Source organism: Paramormyrops kingsleyae, chromosome 25 (genome assembly GCF_048594095.1).
Source record: "Paramormyrops kingsleyae isolate MSU_618 chromosome 25, PKINGS_0.4, whole genome shotgun sequence".
NCBI classification, from domain to species: Eukaryota; Metazoa; Chordata; class Actinopteri; order Osteoglossiformes; family Mormyridae; genus Paramormyrops; species Paramormyrops kingsleyae.
This window is the reverse complement of record NC_132821.1, coordinates 7,589,959-7,606,109: the sequence shown is the minus strand read 5'-3', so window position 1 is coordinate 7,606,109 and position 16,151 is coordinate 7,589,959. Positions and strand designations below refer to the sequence as shown.

Here is a 16,151-nt window from a genome sequence, read left to right as displayed (position 1 = left end):
TGCCCGCGGCCCTGCCTGAGGCCGCCTCTCCAGTCCTGCCCGCGGCTCTGGCTGCCCCGCCTGCGGCCACGCCCGCGGCTCCGGCTGCCCCGCCTATTGCCTCCCTCCTGACTCCCTCGCCCTTACCCCGACAAGGCCGACACCCCCCAGGACCCCGCCTTTCGGTGTCCCGTAAGGGACGGGGACATAGGCATCGGGCCCGGGTCCCGCCCGCCCTGCCCCCTGGCTCGCCCGTTCGGCCCCTGGTTGTGGCTCCCCCCCAGGGCCCCCCTGCTCCGGCTTGGCGTCGGACGGCGCCTTCGCCGGCTTCGGCTGCGCCTCCGCCTGCCGCGGCTTCCCCCTCCTGCCTGCCTTCACTGGTGTTCCCTCCTGCTCCCTCCGTGTCCCCTCCGTCACTCCCTCGTCCCGTTCCCTTGGCCCCTGGGTGGTCCCCTCCTGCTCCCTCCTCCCTCTCCCCTGCGGCCCCTCCGGCCGCTGCCCGTCGCCCGCCTGGGCTCCCTCGTGCTCCCCTTGTTCCTCCTCCCTTTCCGTTTGTCCCGCCTGTCTCTGCTCCTCGTCCCTCTCTGTCTCCTCTGTTCACTCCTCGCCCTGTTGTTCCTCCGTTCTCTGGTCACCCTGTGTCTCCCTTCCTTGTTTGCCTGTCTGCCTTCCCTGTTCTGTGTCGTGTCTTGTCCTTCTTCTCGTCCCTGTTCTTGTTCGGTGTGCGCGCCTTTGGGGGGGGGTTCTGTCACACCCTGCTCCGTACGATCCCGATGTGTGCCACGCCCCCCTCATTACCTCGTGTTCTTCCCTGATGGACCTCACCTGTTGCTCGTTTCCCTCAGCTTGTCTGGCTTGCGCTCCTGCTTCCCTGCTTGCCTCCGTCTCCGAGCGTGACAGTACGAAGTAGTGTGTACCCGTGAAGAACGGTGCGTCGCATTCCGTTTTGGAGCTCGCGTGTAAAACAAATCGTCCTTAACTGTAAATTCGAATTAATCGATAAAATCGATTTATCGCCCACCTCTAATTAGAAGGTATCAGTCTATGGAATCACACAGTGAGATACGTTGGCCAGCCGTCCTATTCGTTCAGCACCAGCCCATCAAGTAGAGATTTCAGCACCATGGACAGTGATCTGTGTTAAACTGACCTCAGGTTCCTACACTGGCTCTACAGAATTTTCTGTAAATGAATAAATGCCTACAACCCCCTACATGTGGAAATGTTTCCCCCTCCCCCAAACCGTTTCATGTTGTATACTCGTTATGTGTGTGTTTGTTTGCAATATGGCTGTATGAGATGTCAGTCAGTTTACTGCCGTAAATATTAATTCTCAGTGGAACGTTTACTGCTGCATTAAGAACATAAGAACATAAGAAATATACAAACGAGAGGAGGCCGTTCGGCCCATCAAGCTCGTTTGGGGAGAACTTAACTAATAGCTCTGAGTTGTTAAAATCTTATCTAGCTCTGATTTAAAGGAACCCAGGGTTTTAGCTTCCGCTACAGTAGCAGGAAGACTATTCCATACTCTAACTACACGCTATGTAAAGAAGTGCTTCCTCAAATTTGTTTTAAAATGTTCCCCCGCTAATTTCCACTTATGGCCACGAGTTCTAGTATTTAGACTAATATTGAAATAGCCATTTGACTGAACAGCATCCAGACACGTTAGACCTGGATCATGTCCCCCCTTAGTCTCCTTTGCTCAAGGCTAAACAGATTCAGCTCAGCTAACCTCTCCTCATAAGACATTCCTCTAAGACCAGGAATCATTCTCGTAGCTCTCTGTTGCACCTTTTGTAAGGCAGCAATGTCCTTCTTAAGGTATGGTGACCAAACCTGCACACAATATTCTAGGTGGGGTCTTACCAAGGAATTATACAAATGTAACATCACTTTCCTTGACTTAAACTCCACACACCTAGAGATATAACCCAACATTCTGTTGGCCTTTTTTATTGCTTCTCCACACTGTCGAGAGTGGGACATGGCAGCATCAACTTTATAGTTTGATGGATTACTTCTATCCTCTTCTTTGAATTTGGATGTTACATTCTTCCACTCAAAGTCAGCTATTCTTGAAATAAGAGACAGAACATATAGAGACAGAAATATATATATAATATAAGTATATATCATATTTCTTAGTATCCATGTATTAGCTATGTATAAGGTAGTTTTTCTAAAACCATAATCATACCGGTTTGTTCATAAAGTCAACATTTCGCAACTGCATTTCGATGTTCTTCAGCTCCTCAATGTCTTGCAGTGGAAGTCCACCATCCTCTGCACACTGAAAAAATAATAGATTCTTATAGAAAGACCTGTAAAAAGTATTTCAAAAATCTCTATAATTGAGTTAATAGTAATTCACTTAGAAATATAATTGGTATGAAATACAAACTTAAATACACCTTGAAACTTTATTATTTAGACTAGGAAAAAAATAAACATTTACAAAATCAATCTGAAATAATTTAATTAAAATAGATCATAAAGCAATTTTGTACAGTGCACTTGCCGTTAATGGTGTGTCTGCGGGACTGTTATCCAAAAAGGGAGGTCTTTGGGTAACAATCTCTGTCAGGTGTTGGACCTGGCTCTGCAACTCCCCCAACATTTGCAGAAGGATCCTCTCTGTTGCTGTAAGGTCAACAATAGAGAATACAGCATTAAATATTTAGACATACATCAAGACAGATGTAGATGTAGATTTGTTTTCAACTTACGTGTGCATTGACTTGGTATAAGTTGCCCTTTGGGTAACGAAGTTCTCGAAGGTACATCTGTAAGAACAAGACAGTAAAGAATTACTCTAAAACCCTAAGTGATCACAATTACTATCTTGTATTATATTAAAAATTGAAAAGCACAATTGTGATCATTTTCAGTATCCGCATGTATTTTGAGAGCGATCTTACGCCATAGTAATACAACTCCAATTAATAGTAACATACAAACACATCACACAAAAGATCGAGCATGGTAACGTTAGCATAGCCATAGATGTTAAAATGGTTAAAGTGCGATAAAAAGTTTGTAACAATAAATAATCAAATCTGAAACTATTTAAGAAAGAAATGATTTTCAACCTACCTTTCCAACCAAGCGTACGCGATGGAATAGACTCTTCTTTTTTTCTTGTCTTTATAAAGCTGATTTAACAGGGAACAAAATATGTTTTAAAACCAGGTTTCTCAACCACTGATGAGTAGTGGTGGGCGGATCGATCCAAGTATCGATAATATCGATAATAATGTTGGTATTGATATTGATCGATACCAGTTTAATGAGATCAATACTTCAGTTTCAGTCTCTCTCCCGAATGCACTGCGGCTGTCTGTGTTCGCGCTGCTGCTCTCAAATGCCGCTCCAGGCTGTCACGTGACTCAGCGGCGCCAGGCTAGCACACAGGTGTGGGCACAAGCACGCACACACACACACACACACAATAATATTTATAATAAAGTACAGTGGTACCTCGGTTCTCGAACTTAATCCGTTCCGGACTCCGGATCGAATCCTAAAAAGTTCGAGTTCTGATCGAATCTTTCCCATAAGAAATAATGGAAAACCAATTAATTATACCTAAATATGTTTTTTTTAGCATTTAAACACAAAATGAACAGGATAAAACAAGAAGAGCATTTTTTTTCTTAATGGCTTCCAAAACGATAAAAATCTTATCCTAACATTACCATTAACATTAAACACGTGATCTTTAAGGACGTAAAGTGGAGCTCCAGTTAGGGTTAAGGTTAAGGTTAGGGTTTATTCACTGTGAAACAGAGTTGAGGCCACGTGTTTCCTGTGGAGGTGACGTATTTACGGTGGAGCTCCACTCTACAGGCGTCTGCAGCTAGACCCTCTTGAGAGAACATGGGTTTTCTGCTCACGAATTAAGGAATTTGCATAAACCGGAAAATAATCTAATTATTGTCAAAATAATACATAATATTGGCCTTCGTAATTTAGTGTGCTAACTAGAGAAAATTAATGAACAAATTAAACTCAAATTAAGTTTGTTGAAGTTACATCTCCGTCCTTATCGGGGGGCACCTCCCTAAATTGAGTTTTTGCAGGTTGGGATGTCTGAATTATCCCACCTTAGGGAAGGGAGGGGGTGCTGGCTGTGAAAGTTGGGGGGCGGAGGCAGACGATCCGTAGCCACGCCCAGCATACGATCCATAGGCACGTGGCCACTTCCCTGCGTTTGATTGCTTTTATTTCTGTGTGGACAGATTTCCGGGATGCTGCACATCATTCGGGGGTGTGAGGGAGCTGTGGTCCATTTGCAGGAGACTCACGGAGAGGTATGATGTCTACATAAGATTATGTTTTAAAATGCGATCCAGTTGTTTAAATGTACTGCCACTACACATTTCTATGCAGGACATAATTCATGGACTGGCACTGGCACAAAAATTTATTGGTCATTTTAAGAAAGCAAGATAAATTGTCGCGCATAGGATACAGTAAAATGAGGTCAGTAAGACCTTTTTTAACGTTAGTACTGCTAAATCTAACTATGGCGGCGCGCGTCAGTCAGACGTAAACATGCGAGAGTATGACAGAATGCGCTCAACGACGTTGTGTGGCGCGAGGGGCAGGTGGTTCTCAACGGTCAGAGTCCGCGCCCTTTTACTAAGGGAGATGTCCGACGTTTGAGCTCCGGCAAACAAAACCAAAGCCGGATTTATTTTGATAATTTCTGCTTAGACTTTATTAAACTAATACATGTATGTTTCGTGGTAATGTATGTACTTATCTATGTAGCTGAGTTTTGATAATTTAGAAGTTTCTTGCAAATTTTTAGTTGGTTAGCTAGTTCTTGTTAGTTGGTACTAGCATCGCGTTGTGTTTTCGTTGGTGTGCCTCTGGGTTTTTTGTGTCTATTAATCTATTAATTACTACAGGGAAAATTTACATCGTTTTTGATAGTGAGTGAGAAATACCTCTGTGTTAATATTTTGGTAAACTATTTTTCCGATTGTGTGATTTCCATACATGTATATAGGCGTCACTTGGTTTACCATAACTTGGTGTTAACTACAGATCTGATTAGGGATTCTGACATTGCCCTGGTGTGCAGCACATGTCACACTGTCTTCTGATTACTGGTTGCATTAACAACATGTCACATTATATGTAAGTCACAGTATTTTGTGTGCCAGGTATAGTAATAATAATAATTTTTGGATAAATTCAGTTAAACTAATTGAGAGTTAGCTGTGATAAGCTGCCCTACACACAAACGCTCTGACCCCAGAGGTAAGCTGACATGTACCCAAACACCATGATCGCAGAGTTAAGCTGTCATTTACTCAAATGCCCTAATTCCAAAGGTAAAGCTCTGATCCAACCAACTGCATCCAACCAAGCGCCTTGACCCCAGAGTTAAGATGACATAAACCCAAACACCCTGATAATAGAGGTAAGCTTTCATCCACTCAGACGCCTTGATCCCAGAGGTAAGCTGCCATCCACCAAACGCCCTGGCCCTAGAGGTAAGCTCCCAAACACGCAACTGGCCCAGTCACAGAGGTAAGCTGCTGTCCCTCCAAGCACCCTGATCCCAGAGGCAAGCTGCGGTCTACCCAAACACGCAGGCCCCTGAGGTAAGCTCACATCCAACGAAATTCGCTAACCCCAGTGGCAAGCTGCCATCCGCCCAAACACTCTGATCTCAGAGGTAAGCTGACATTCACCCAAACCCCCAGGCCCCAGAAGGAAGCTGCCATCTACCTAAACGACTTACCCCCAGAGGTAAGTTGACATTCATCCAACTACCTTGATCCTAGGCGAAAGCTGCCCCGGTACGTCTAGGTGGTGACACTCCATCCTACAGGGTTGACATGATGCACTTCCCTGAAGCACACAGAGGACATTTCGGGTTTTAGGTAAGTGTACTTTGTTTTTCTCTGTGTGTGTTTTATTTGGTATGGATTTTATTTAATGGCATGTACAGATTTTACTGAGCACTGTTTTGGTTGATCACTGTTAGCACTTATTCATCAATATTAACATTTATTGACATTTTATTTGATCTGTTGTGCTGTTTATTGTGTGATTGACCTATTTTATTCCCAAGGTTACTGATTTTATGTGTTTTGGGAAGGTGTATGATACTGTTTTAGCCTGACCCTTGTGCAGAGGTTGGAAGTCTGCGGATGTGTTCCTTTTTAAAGGTCTTAACATTTTACAGGGTTCCCAAGGGGTCTTAAAAAGTCTAAAATTCAGAAAGTTAAATTTAAGGCCTTAAAATGTCTTTAAAATGCCCAGATTTTCATCCTCGGTCTTTAATTTAATTTACCCAAGTCTTAAAATTCTTACCTCCGTTCATCCCCAATAGGCGTTGTCCGCAGAAAATAAAATAGTAAAATGCTGTAAAACTAATCCGTTGGTTGTGTTTTCTGGTCTGCACCAGTGTGTGCGTGGTAATAAAACTACAAATCCCATTGCATGATCACTGCGGCTAGGCAAGCAAACAGTTTGAGAAGGGTCTGGCTGCAGAACGTGCACTTTCAGTCACTGACGTCAGGTGCACGCTCAGCCACAACAGGAAGTGCAGGGGAATCAAGCGCTAACTTAGTCCTTGAGGCCAATGTGAACGGTATGTTGTTTTATTATTTGTATTACTGAATGATATAGTTACAAGTTTATTTCATGCCATAAATTATTGCAATGTAAATGTTTTGATGTAGTGCGTTAGTAACTTTTTTCTCTGACTGGAGTGAATTTTTTCAGTTAAAAGGCAACCACTAGCCAGTTGGCTCACGTTATCTTATCATAAAATAAACACATTTCTACTTTTACAGAGCTTATCCTGGAGTTACCTTGTGAATGTCTTAGCTTCCAGCATATAGTTTTTAGTTGTTTGTGTGGTCTTGAGGAGAACATTTCTCGGTCTCCTTATGGTAAGGCAAGGCAAGTTTTTATTATCATATACAGGGGTTAATATCAATGTTAATGCAGTTTCATGCTCCCCGGTCGCCCAGAGGAGGATGGGGTCCCCTTCCGAGTCTAGGTTCCTCTCAAGGTTTCTTCCTGCTAGAGGGAGTTTTTCCTTGCCACTGTCTCCTCAGGCTTGCTTGCTGGGGTTCTGGCCGGTTAAACGTAAAGTGCTTTGTGACAATGACTGTTGTTAAAAGCGCTATATAAATAAAATTGAATTGAACTGAACTGCAATAACTCCTAATGACTCTGAAACAAATTAGTCCAGCATGCATTAAACTCTTTGGGCCGGTTTACCAGACAGAGACTAAGCCTAGTCCTAGAATAAAAAGGTCTTTTAATCCAGAATAACTGAAGTATGCTTTCTCAGTCAAGGATTGAAACCGTTTTGGACTTAGCCTAGTCCTGAACTAATTGAGCCAATTTCCTGAAGGAAGATTAGAGTGACTGCAGGAGTAAATGATGCCTTAAATTAAGCCTCCAAGGAGGCAGGTTTAACTTCAGATTAATGCTGCTTGTCAGAGAAGACACAAGGATTATTTAACCTATGTCAGTTAAGATCAACGAGTACCACTGTCATGACGGCTGACGGCGCAGCTGCAATTAATTAGCGCCACGCCTACCCAGCTACTTAAACCAGGCACGGATATCACTGCGTGCGAGGTATTGTTGGTCATGCCACTTCCGAGCGATTCTCACCCTTGTCTTTGTTACAGCTCCGCTCCGCCCGACTCTCCCCACTCCCTCTGAGAGTTCTGTCGTTCTGTGGCTCAGTGGGCTAAGCCGTGTGCCTGTAATCACAAGGTCGCCGGTTCAAGCACGTCTGCAGGTCTTTGAGCAAGACCCTCAACCCCCCAGCTTCCTGGGCGCCGCTACGGGTGGCTGCCCTTCGCGGACAGCTTGCTCTACAAAGAGCAAGTTGAGGGAGGCGTAAAAACAATTTCCCCACGAGTATCAATTATTATTATTAGAGGTCGACCGATATTGAATTTTACCGATACCGATAGCTAGGTTGGTCCGTACTTGCCGATAACCGATTAATTAACCGATAGTTTTTAAAATGGATACTGGATTAAAAAAAAAAAAAACTAAATTAAAGCACAACACTACATGTAAAATAGTACTAAACTTTATTACAAAAACCAAACAAAAAAACAGTACTGAATCATGAAAATGTGCTATATGAAATAAATATGAATATATTAATAAATATTGAGGTAAATTAAAGACATGCTTTCAAACTGAAAGAAAAAGTAACACTCCAAATAAATAAAAAAAAAGTTACATACAAAATGAATTATAATGGATTAAAATGAATTTATATGTATATACATACATATAAATTATATGTGTAGTCTCCCACTATATTTGCTTCTATTTTGAAAACTTTTTTCTCTCTCCATAGGCAGAGGTTGACCAAACTGTTTCTGTAATCTGTTAACAACGCTCATTATATACCCGTCTTTTAAGGCAAGAACCAGATAATGAGTGTCACGTCATGAAATGGTTTTAATACGAAGGGAGCTATATTACGTGATAACAAATTTAATAAAAACATCGTAAGTTAGGCCTATAATAGTAATGATTTCATTTCAAACAACAAATATATTATATAGAGAAGGTGAGCAAAGTATCAACAGAGCTTTTTGAAACTCCGAATCAGTAAAACACTGCGTCGCAAAAAGATTCACTGTTTCGAAGCGCTCCAGTCGGATCCCCCCATCCCCCCGGCAAATCGCACCCTGTGCCTGAAGATAAAAAGAACTGAAATCGAATGCATTCCTGATGGTAACAATCATGACATTAAACATTTGGGTCGGACTTGCGTGTATTTTTGCCACATTATTTTAACCGCTTGATGTACTGCTAATGTTAGCGTCCTCTCAGCCTTGTCGACAAACATACTGCTGTTCTTTCTCCAATGCAGAATCTAATCAACAAATGAATTACTTTATATTGAGATGAAAACATGTACTGTAGTGTACTGTATACATACCTTTTCGCTGTCTGTGTTTTAAACGTGCATTTGAAGTGTCAGCGTTGTCCGTGCACTGCGCTCTCTCCAGGCAGCTTGCGCTCTCCTTGCAACTAACAGTATCACGTGTCAAAACAAAAGCATGTGCTTTACAGCGATTTTCGCCTATAGAGGCGGCTCTTGCCATAGATATATATGTTGGCTCTTGCACTGTATAAGGACAACGGACCGTTCTCAGCCGCTTCAGCTCTGACGCAACCCGGAAAAACTATCGGCGTGGATTTTTGCCGATAACCGATAGTTCCGGGAATCAACTATCGGTGCCGATTAATCGGCAAAACCGATACATCGGTCGACCTCTAATTATTATTATTATTAACCACCAGATAGACAAGTTCTTGCTGACAGAAATGACCCATTGCAACATTTTCATTTCATTTCATAATTCAATATGTGAATTAAGAGCACATTACATAATCTTCTCTGACCCTACAGCCCAGACTAAGTACAAGACATAGGCGGAACTCATCTTCCCATAAAATATACCTCTACTCCAGATCCTGAGGAATATAGGAACCGCAAAAACTTTTTTTCCATAATTGCGCAAGGTGTACGCACATCTTAGTTACAGTTTTCAAACATCCTTGAACATTGGAATTGTTCATGATTTGTGAATTTCCATTAAATCATTTCTGTATACTCAGCTTGAAAGAGGAGATCATTATGGAATATTGCTTGACGACAGTGCGTATGCTCAGAAGAATTTTGTGTTTACATCATTCTCTCACCCAACAGCTGAGTGATGTCACTACAACCAGGCTCATACTGTATGCACACTAGCAGTCTAGTAGAGCACATGTTTGTTGTTTAGAAGAGTCAATGTCAGTGCCTCGGGAAAGCACTTTGGTTCAAATTAAGAAGCTGTTGCACTGTCATCACTGCAACAGCTGTCCTTCACAAATGTCTGAAATGCATGAATGCCCAGATCCTCCAAGAGAAGAGGACAACAATGCAGATGTTCCACCATTTACAACAGACTATAGAGATGGACTTGCATACAGAGATGCTTTTGCATTGTGCCGCATTGTTGACTTTACATTTTCATCGTTCTACTCAGATCAGATAAATGTTCTTATTCAATGAGCAAATACATTTTAAAAGCAGAAGTGTACATGTTATCTGGTATGATACAGAAACAGCTGTAACATCCAACATGAGTTAAGACAACAATATTTATTTATTTTGTTTCTGGTACTGATGAGACATCTGAGACGGTTGCATCTTTCTCTCCATCACCATTTCCAATTGTAACTGAAGGATCTTCATTTTAATATCATGCTCTTCCTGCGGATACTTTAGCTTTTGCTCATAAAATTCAATTGCCAGCCTTTCCTGGAGAGAGAGTCTTTGGAGAGCAGTACTGGCTGACACTGCCACCCTTGCTCTTGCAGATGTGAGCGGTGAATCAACTTGCAGGTCTTGAGTACTGTTCACATCATTTTGTCCTTGAAACAAGAAAAGTCCATATGTATGGTCAAATAAATGCAGATTGCATGAAGAGATATTTCATGTCAGATGACACAGAAGTAAATGAAAATTTTAAAGTAGAGAAAGAAAAGGCAAAGTGAAATGTTCTCACATACTCGGGGTAGATGTGTGTGACACCTCATCTGAACCCTCCGGATGGTCGTCAGTTGAGATGTTCTCCAACATTGGCTGGCTCTCCGTTATTCCAGGCGGTGAATCATCCAACTGATCGGGTTCTTCATTTGCCTATAAATTGCATTTAAAGACAACCTCAGTTCAGCTAATTCAGACTAGTATAGGTGATTTTAAATTGATCTTGCCTACCGCAAGTCAAGACTCCATAGTGCAGTATTCCGTAATTAGTCATTCAGAAAGACATTTTTAAAACCATGATTAACTATTCCAGATTAAGACCAACCCCTGACTTAATTTAAACCGTGTCTGGGAAACTGCCCCCTTAAGATTAAACTCAGGACGGTTTGCGAATCGATCCCAAGAGCCTTCGCGGCGTTTACTGAGGAAATGCAGTTACGCTGTTAAAAGGAATAAATGATGAACAGCTGCGTTAATTTTATCACAACAGTAAATTATTGCATTTCTGTATAATAAAACTATATGTCTTTCATCAAAAAACAAAGATATTTATTAATTTTGACGTTTACACAACAACGTATGCAAGTTTACTCATGCTCATTGCAGTGCCGGCGTCAAAGGGGGGCATTCGAAGGCATTGCCCCCCCTAGCGATTTGCCACGCCCCCCCCCCCCTACACACGCTCCAGCACCCACCACCACAGGCTCCAAAATATTCATTTTTATATCTAATTATTTTTCAGCTATTAAACGTGTAAACATTCACGAAATTAATAAAGAGCGGTTTCAAATATTTTTGTCATATTATAAATTCACTTGAAAGAATGTAGGCTAGTTGGTGCTGATTGGTTGTTGCTTTGGTGCGGCATTTGACTTTCGCGCGGAAAATATGATAAAATTTTCAACCGCCAGCGGTCACATTAGGGTAGCGATTCATTCAACTGAGCAGCCTCTTTTCATAAGAGGAGTTTGAGCTGTGTCACTCATGGGAAGTCTAATCAACGGTAAGCTATCCTGCGTTCAATCTGAACAAAACATTGCGCTGCGTTTGCGTTTTATGCATCACAAGGGATGCATATGAAAGGTGCTTGTTTACTTTTCAGTAGTCCTGTGATCTTAGGGTTTGCATGACAGTGTAGGGGGCTGTTATGATGACTGACCGCTTGTCTGGGTCTTTTTTTGTTGTTGATGGCAGCTAACGTTAACATGGCTGGGAATCCCGTGATCCACGGGAGTCACGAAAAATTGTCAAACCTCTAGTGTCGCTCATATGAATATAGTTCACGATCGATAGTGCCCCCCCATAGTCAGTTAGATGCCAGCCCGGTAGATCCGCTCTGACGCCGGCCCTGGCTCATTGCATGTGCATGTGTGATTGTATTGGTACAGTAATATTGCAGTTGTTGTTAACTGTGATGTAGTCCTTGATACTCATGCACATGAATTTGGCTAAAGTAAAGAAAATAAGAACTATATATACACGCGTGTTTATTCAGCATCGACACTCTTTCTGCTTTTTATATATTGTTTTTTTTTTATTGTGAATAGTCAAGCTGAACATTTATTTTGAACACCAGCGCCATCTTTCAGTCAAATAATGTAACCTTGAGACACCGTTTGATTTATTATCCGATCCCATGATTTGTTGAGTCATACGGTTAGGCGCAAAAAAAGACGGGGAAAAAAAGTAAATCATAGAATCGATTCATTACAACGGACAGTACGAAAGAATCAAATCAGTTGATTGAGTCGAACTTCCCATCACTAATATACTTCCAAATAATTCCAGTCAACCGCCTTAATTTGCACCCATTTAATTGGGGGTCCTATAGGCCACGAGTAGTACTACAATTGGGACCAGGTTTTGGGTTGCAGTCTCCCATGGCCTAAGAGCTATCTATTGAAAAAAAGGGCCTAATTTTAGATTTAAAAATCATATCAAGTAAACAAAGGGTTAAAATCGAATGAAAGTTGCTGTGTCCTATAGTGCTCAGGTAGTAGTATCCCAGCAAACAAGGGACATCCAGAGGACGTCCTTAGGTCGTCCGCAATACGTCCCTTTTTTGGGGATGTCCTTAGGACGACCCTGTTATTATGAACACTAAAGAAATCCTTCAAAAGCAAGTTGTTGTGACAGTTTCCAGGAATAGCATTTTAAATAAATAATTTTTATCTGAAGTACTTCCTTTTATCAATGGACGTCTTAAGGTTGACCCAAGGAAGTCCGTGTTACTATGTAAAATATAGTAACAAAAAGAGGTCGCACGGTTTTATGTAACGGTTTATTAACTTGATTTATTCTTTTTTTTGTGGTCTAGCTCTCTAACAATTATAGAACTATAGGAGTGAAGCCCGTTCTTCTGTGCAACTATGAAAAATAAAGAAATCTTTCAGAAACAATTTATTATGACAGCCCGCAGGAACAGTATTTATAAATACATAAAAACTGCCTGGATATGCATGGCTGTCGAGTGAATTTCATGCTACATGCTAGTGAATTGCAGTCAGATTCAAACTTAGGCCAGCGGCGTTTTTGTACTTGATGCCATGGAGACGCTTTTTGCGGCTCGCGCTCCCTCGCTCACCCTCACGCGCAGTTCAAAGCACTGTCACGGGTAAGACGCGACACTCTTCTTTGTGCATAAAACTTTAATAAAATCCTATAAGTATCATATTAACGTGTATAAAGTGATAAAATACGATGGGTTGAAACACATTTAGGCGTAATCCTACATTATTTTTTAGTGTCATTGGTATTAAACCGATTAAATCAACATTTAAAATTCCTGTCAGAACGAGCTAACGGTATCGCTATGAATTTTCTAGGAAGAGCTGAAGAGATATGTATCGCCTGTGCTGACATTCAGGTATGTTCACTAAAATTGTCAGTTTATCACACAGTATCAAAGTACATGTTAATTTATATTATTTATGTGTAAAGGAAAATATTGCTGTATTTTCTTACATAAGCCGGTATGTATACATACCGGCTGTCGGACGGAAGCGTCAAATGTCCAAAACTGGTACTTTACCAGGGGCTTTCTTTTTCAGTAAGAAAACACATATCAAATGTCCACCATAATCCATTTATATAACAATTTTGGTTAAAATGTGGTTTAAAATACCCTCCTCTACGGTGGCCCCTAGAGACAAAACACACACAAAAGAAAAAGCAGAAACAAAATGAAAATGCGCAGCAAGTTAAAAAAAACACACGCAAAAGAAAAAGCAGAAACAAAATGAAAATAAGAACATAAGAACATAAGAACTATACAAACGAGAGGAGGCCATTCGGCCCATCGAGCTCGCTTGGGGAGAACTTAACTAATAGCTCAGAGTTGTTAAAATCTTATCTAGCTCTGATTTAAAGGAACCCAAGGATTCAGCTTGCACTACGTTATCAGGAAGACTATTCCATACTCTGACTACACGCTGTGTAAAGAAGTGCTTCCTTAAATCCAGTTTGAAATGTTCTCCCGCTAATTTCCACCTATGGCCACGAGTTCTTGTATTTGAACTAATGCTGAAGTAACTATTCGGTTGAACAGCATCCAAACCTGTTAGAATCTTATAGACCTGGATCATGTCCCCCCTCAGTCTCCTTTGCTTGAGGCTGAACAGATTTAGCTCAAATAACCTTTCCTCGTATGACATTCCTCTAAGACCAGGAATCATTCTTGTGGCCCTACGCTGCACCTTTTCTAAGGCCGCTATGTCCTTTTTAAGATATGGTGACCAAACCTGTACACAATATTCTAGGTGAGGTCTCACCAAGGAATTGTATAATCTTAGCATTACCTCCCTTGACTTAAACTCCACACACCTGGAGATATACCCCAACATCCTATTGGCCTTTTTTATTGCTTCCCCACACTGGCGAGAATGAGACATGGAAGCATCAACATACACACCAAGGTCTTTCTCATAATCAGCTACCTTTATTTCAGTAGGTCCCATAAAATACCTGTACTTTATATTTCTGCTCCCTACATGGAGTACCTTACATTTGTCTATGTTAAATTTCATCTGCCAGGTGTCAGCCCAGTCACTAATTAAATTAAGATCCCGCTGTAGCTGCTGAGCCGCTAGTTCAGTATCTGCTACACCACCCACCTTGGTGTCATCTGCAAATTTCACCAGTTTACTGTATATATTGGTGTCTATATCATTTATGTAAATTAGGAACAAAAGTGGTCCTAAAATTGAACCCTGCGGTACCCCACTATGAACGCAGGCCCACTGTGACATCGAGCCTCTTATAACTACTCGCTGCTTCCTATCCGTTAACCAGTTATCAATCCAAGTCGCTACAGTTCCTAAAATACCTGTCGCTTTGAGTTTAAGTGAGAGCCTCTTGTGGGGAACAACATCAAAAGCCTTTTGGAAATCTAAATAGATGACATCATAGGCCTTCTTATCATCAACTTCCTGAGTAGCTTCCTCAAAAAACTCCAACAGATTTGTTAAACAGGATCTACCTCTCCTAAATCCATGCTGGCTATCCCTCAAAATGTTATTTGAGTCCAGGTAATCTACCATTTTCTCTTTGATTATAGCCTCCATAACTTTACCAGTTATACAAGTTAGACTGATTGGCCTATAGTTTGACAAATTACTTCTATCCCCTTTTTTGAAAATGGGCGTTATGTTGGCATGCTTCCAATCAGAAGGTACCACACCTTCAGATAAGGATTTTTGAAACAGTAATGTTAAGGGTCGGCAAATAATATCCCTCATCTCTTTTAACACTATAGGTAAGATGCCATCAGGGCCCTGTGATTTATTTATTTTGAGCTTAGCTAGGCTTTGCAAAACATCAGCTTCAGTTATATATATATTAGTTATAGACGATGTTGGATTAGTAATAAGAACTGGTAAGTTACTAGTGTCCTCGACAGTGAATACCCGTGCAAAACTATCATTGAACTCATTTACTATGTCAATGTCGTTTTCAATTATAAGACCCTTACTATCCTGCAGATTAGTAATTTCAGCTTTTAGAGCTCTTTTAGAGTTAAAATACTGGAAGAAACTTTTAACGTCATCCTTAGCCTCCAATGCGATCTTCCTTTCGACATTCCTTTTAGCTCGTCTAATGTCATTTTTTAATTCAGCCTGTAGATTTAGATACTCTTGCTTTATTATGTCATCATCAGTTATTTTCCATCTCTGGAACAAAGCCCTTTTCCTCCTTACTTTATACTTTATGTCCCTATTAAACCACCTAGGTTGCAATTTCCTAGATTTATTCTTGCTAGAAACAGGTATGAAGTCCTCTTGTACTTGCAATAATGTGCTTTTAAAAAATTCCCATGCCTCTTCAACAGTTTTGTTATTTAACTCCATCCAGTTCACGGTTTCTAGTTTTAATCTCATACAATTGAAGTTAGCCTTCCTAACATTATATATTTTTGATTTGGACTTTGCTCTTCGGGCACTAAACTTAACCTCAAATTTAACCATGTTATGATCGCTACTGCGCAGCAAGTTAAAAAAACACACGCAAAAGAAAAAGCAGAAACAAAATGAAAATGCGCAGCAAGTTAAAAAAACACACGCAAAAGAAAAAGCAGAAACAAAATGAAAATGCGCTGCAAATTAAAAAACACACACAAAAAAAA

At 41.1% G+C, this 16,151-nt stretch overlaps 1 long non-coding RNA gene across 1 annotated transcript; it reads right to left on the bottom strand.

Moving 5' to 3' along the window:
- Positions 1–2,509: 2,509 nt before the first annotated feature.
- On the bottom strand, positions 2,510–3,131 carry LOC140583103 (uncharacterized). The gene is made up of 3 exons (XR_011985894.1): positions 3,079–3,131; positions 2,712–2,768; positions 2,510–2,625 (listed from the first exon to the last, which is right to left on the bottom strand). It is a non-coding gene; the product is annotated as an uncharacterized lncRNA (long non-coding RNA).
- Between the last annotated feature and the right edge of the window lie 13,020 nt (positions 3,132–16,151).